At 38.9% G+C, this 4,946-nt stretch overlaps 1 long non-coding RNA gene across 1 annotated transcript; it reads left to right on the top strand.

The window, feature by feature from the left end:
* The first annotated feature begins 3,208 nt into the window (after positions 1–3,208).
* Positions 3,209–4,235, top strand: LOC131874787 (uncharacterized). The gene is made up of 2 exons (XR_009372157.1): positions 3,209–3,880; positions 4,001–4,235. It is a non-coding gene; the product is annotated as an uncharacterized LOC131874787 (long non-coding RNA).
* Positions 4,236–4,946: the final 711 nt, after the last annotated feature.

The raw sequence follows: 4,946 nt of genomic DNA, 5'->3' as shown, positions 1-4,946 counted from the left end.
AGCCAACTGGTGACCATAGATGCGAAGAAAGTGAGTGGTATGTTTAATGGTGAGACACCAACGTGCAATCTAACATGTACGCTAACCAAGATGGGCTTCCAAATTATAGAGAAGTTGAATATGGGCCAACATGGGCTGATGAGTCATCAAAGATATGTTCAAAAAGAATTGAATAGGCCCCTTAGAAGAATTTTCCAGACCCATTTGCCACTCAATGCAGAGTTTAATGGGAAAATGATTAGATAGAGTAACTTTTCACAAAGTCAAAAATGGTAGGGGAGATGTGGAGGCAAAATAAAATAAGAATTACGCCAAGATCATGGCACGATCAAGACTCTTAAAAACTCTATCAAAACTAGCACGAAAGTTACACCACGTACTGCAAACCATCTAAGGTTGACATTGAAAAATATTAGGATGAAATAGACCCAACTTGTTTTACATGCAGTACCATGCTTCTTGCTCGCCAGTTGTGCATTTGAAAAGAAGGACACTGTCCTTATCTTCTATCATCTCCACCATATTAAATTCACCACATAGGAGCCAAGTGGCAGGTGGTATTTAATTGGAAATCCATCACCATAAGGAAGATCTCTCCACAACATCATTGGAAGCATAAATGTTGGTAATTCCAAAAGAACGATTACCCACATTCATGAGGAGCCATACAAACAACTGAGTCAGATCAGACCCATGATCCAACACACAAGAGTTCTAGTGTGGCGCAATAATAGTGACTACTCTTGCACGACCTACCTCATGCTGAGAGGGGTAAGGAAAACCATTGGGATAGATAATATAGCAGGCGATAGACAACATGAAAGAGGAAATTTTAACTTCTTGCAAACATAGAACATCAATACCAAAATATTTTTGAAGAGTATCCCTAATGGAATACTTTATTGGAAGTCAGTTAGACCTTTGACATTCTGAGACATAAAATTCATCAGAAAACTTCCATATCTTCCTCATCTTTCTCTAAGGAGGAAAAATTGTTCTGGAGGAAAGAAGTCGCAGATTGAAAACCAGAAACACTATGCCTGCATTTATCAAAATCTCTCTCCTACTACTTTGCATTTTGAGAAGGGATGTGAGAGAAACGCAAGGTGGAAGAAATATTTCTAACAACCAAGGCAGCCAAGGGGGTCCACACAAAAGGCCTCAATGAAACCTTAGAAGTTGGAGCTAAAGCTTCAACTTCCTTCCCCTTTAAAGAAGGGTTTGAAATAGGCAGAGGAGTTGTAGTGTCCTCAGACTTGCTGGTAGGGACATTCTTCCCCTTGCAACCCACCTGGGTCCATTTTTTTGTAGTAGGAGTCGCCTTAGAAGAGCGTGATGGAGAGGTTGTGGGATTTGACTTAGTCAATGGACAATCCTTGATCTTGTGTTTCGTGGATTGAAACTGAAAACAAATATTAGAAAAAATTAAATAAAGCACCCTTTAAGTGTGATGAGTATCCTCAATGTGAATCTTAACATGTTCCTTGAGATCTTGGGCTAGGTTGACTTCCACACAAGCCTACCGTTGGGGTCGGGCTTGATAAAAATGCACAAGCTCATGACAGACCACCTTACCAATGGCAAAAGCAATGTCACCTAGGAAGTTCCCGCATGGCAAGGGTAAGACAGGGAACTCAACCCAAACAAGCATTTTAAGCTTATTATCACTAGAAATACATAAATCTCAAGACCAAGGTTGAAAAACTAACAAGGAAGACAGGACATACCAAGGACTATTATGAAGAATACCTTGCACATGGTTAACTTTGGTAAAACGGAAAAGAAAAAAATCCTTGGTGAGATTTTGAACACCCTCTAGGCAAATCCCATGTGGGATCTAGGAGCGGGCAACCTAATCTCTCAGTGTGTTTTCATGAGGGACCCTCTCAACAAAATAACCTATTAAAGCATGTTTTTCAAGCCATTGACAAGTATTATCTATCTTAGGGATGGGCAAAACCACATCCATAAGGGTGTTAGAATGCATACCTCGTTAAAGACATTAGAGATGAACTTCTTAGGATGCTTATTTGGAGGAGCCATTGTTAACTGTTGTAGACCAATTAGCATCAGCAGAAACTACTGGGTTGCATCCGACCAGAGCCATTTAAAGGCAAAAACAAAATCTTCTGCGATAAATATGAAACGACACAAGAAAAAACCAAAGAAAGTACATAGACTACCCAAATCCTAACAGACTCAACATCAATTATTTATAGAATATACTAATTTGAAAATGAAAATCTATTATTTCAAATTCAGTAATATATCTATATAAAATTTACATCAATCTTTAAATGTTTATATCTTTAAATATGCATAAATATTCGAAATTTTAAATTTTTAACTAGTTAAATTTAAACTCATTAATTTAGTATTCAAGGTTTTAACTTTTAACTAATTAAAAGTATGCATATACATTTATACCTTAGACAAAACCGAGGAGGAGGAGGATGGCCCCGATTCTTTTAATTTAGATAAGCTCTCGGTCGCCAGTCGCATACCTTGGATGACTTCTTTTCAGCTCTTTCAATATTAGTCTAAAATTTAATTAACGAAGGCGCGCATAAAGAATTAAAGTAACGTAAGTGTGGTAATGTTCCGTGTCTAGAAAAGGTCGTGCGAGCATCAAAATCTTTTTGAAGCAAGGAAAGCATCCCGATTCAATATTTGAAAGCTAAAGTAAAAGGATTCAAAATATAAGATATTCAATTGGATGTTTTCTAAACGTTATTGTAGGCGGATCAAACCCTTTTGCATGTTCACATGGCCATACGTTCACTATCCCTTTCTTGGAGTTTTGGCTTTTAGAACGTCTTTCCCTTTCCGAAAAGGAGACGCTAAAGACGCGGCCAAACTGTTGAAACTACAAATATTTGGACTTTGTGGAACGCCGAAAGACTATTTCGGCTCGTTAATTGGTGTCTGATAAGACAATAAATTTGTCGTAGACGCGTTCGAGAAAATAAGCCAATTTTGTGGGACAATCTCCGACGCGCAAATCTTGACTTTTCTGTCCCTCACGCCACGAATAACCATTAGTCTTCTGTTTTTTTAACTTGTTGCGGACCGAGAGATATAAAATGTAGGAGTTGAGAATTAACACGTAGCACGTGTTGGAACTTTCTACTGCCCTTGCCTTCACTTGGTTGTGTATAAATACTCTAACCCTTGCACCATTTCAATTCACCACCAAAAATGGCGATGGCTCTTCATCATTCCCTTTTACTTATCGTCTTGTTGGCATTTGTGTCAGTGTGTTCGTCGGAGAGGCCATTGCCTCCCTTCCACCACAATGGAAAGCCTTTACCAGGAGCTCACCCTCCTACGCTTCCCCCGCCACTTCACAAACCACAACCACACCATCCTTCTCGCTTTGTTCCAAAGCCTCCACCCCTTCACAAGCCCCCATTTGAAGGGAAACCTCCCATGAAAGGTGCTCCTCCGCTTCCAAAGCCGCAACCACACCCCGCTTCTCCATTTATTCCAAAGCCTCCCCCACTTCACAAGCCTCCATTTGAAAAGAAACCTCCCATAAAAGATGGTCACTTGTCTTCTCCCCCTAATGCTCATCAATCTCCTCCCCTTCCCAAAGTTAAACCACCCCTTATTCCCAAGCCTCCACCAGTGCATGGCAAAGTGCCTCCTCATACCATCAATGAGCACCCCACTTCTTTCTCCCATGGAAAACCTCATCCTCCTCTTACTCCTCCTTTTCACAAGCCAGGTTCCCCCATCTTCAATCCCCATGGCCAACCCCATCCTCCCTTGAAGAAATCTCCTCCCAAGCCAGTAGTAAAGCCCCCACCAAAGCATGGACACTACAATTCTCCTGTCATGCATAAGTCTCCTCCACCTCACCCTACTTATTAGATATTTTGTAAGTTCATAATTCTGTTTTTACTGACTTTACATTTCCATAGCTTGGATATGTTTGTAATCGTACAAAATTTAGCTAGGCTGCTTGACTGATTAAGTTTCCTTTTCGTTCTTGTTACAGGTAGCCAATCGTGGAAAATATATAGACCGTATGTAAAGGAGAGGTGGTTTAGATTCTACTCATCCATAGTAGTATTGTCTACTACATGTTGCTTTCGCCGATGATGGGAGACATGAATTCCTTAGAAATGTTGTTATCGATCGGTGAATACTAGAAGCTGCGGCTTTTCTGTGTATTATCGTATTGTCATATTATAGATGGTTTCATATTACAATAATGAATCGTTTTAGATGAATATTGCGTCCTAACGCTGATGAGTACTTCCCGCTGTTAAAAAATTGTTCAATACCTCTTCAATATTATATTTGTTGTTTACATTTGAATTTTGATAAGGTTTGAGTGTTAAATAATGTGATTCTCAATTACGGGAACGAGGAAAGTCGATTTAAACAACTCACTAATTTTTTAGTTAATTGAAATCGTTGCATCTGGGGAGGCCTGGAATTAAAAAAAGCCGCACCTGTCAAATCGATTTAAATAATGAACTAAGTTCACTTTCGTAAATTCTATATCAACTTTTCATCTACAAGAAAAAAATTGATAGCCGTTAACTGTATTGTGCCACCGTGACATGATCGCATTTGTAAGAAAAACTGCACAACAATATGATTCTTGAAATGTTTTCGGAAGTACGAAAAATTTATTGTTCAAATGTTTTGTACTAATGTCTGGCGTATCTACAAACAAACATGAGACACATCTTGATAGTTTATTGTCAACCATCCGAAAAACTATCACACATTTTATTTTTTCTTGTCTCTGAAGTTCTTTTTGTAGTTATTATTTTTTCTTCTCTCTGAAGTTCTATTTGTCCCTTAAGTTGTCTTTTTATGCCAAATACAATATTAACGTGCTCTTTGGCTTGAAGTGTTAGCTCCCGGCCTTCAGTAGAATGATGGAGCGAGGAGAATTTATCTAGTATAGCATGTTTAGTTACCTATTTGTG

Source organism: Cryptomeria japonica, chromosome 4 (genome assembly GCF_030272615.1).
Source record: "Cryptomeria japonica chromosome 4, Sugi_1.0, whole genome shotgun sequence".
NCBI lineage: Eukaryota > Viridiplantae > Streptophyta > Pinopsida > Cupressales > Cupressaceae > Cryptomeria > Cryptomeria japonica.
Note: the sequence above shows the minus strand (reverse complement) of the source record. Positions and strands in the feature narration are given on the sequence as shown.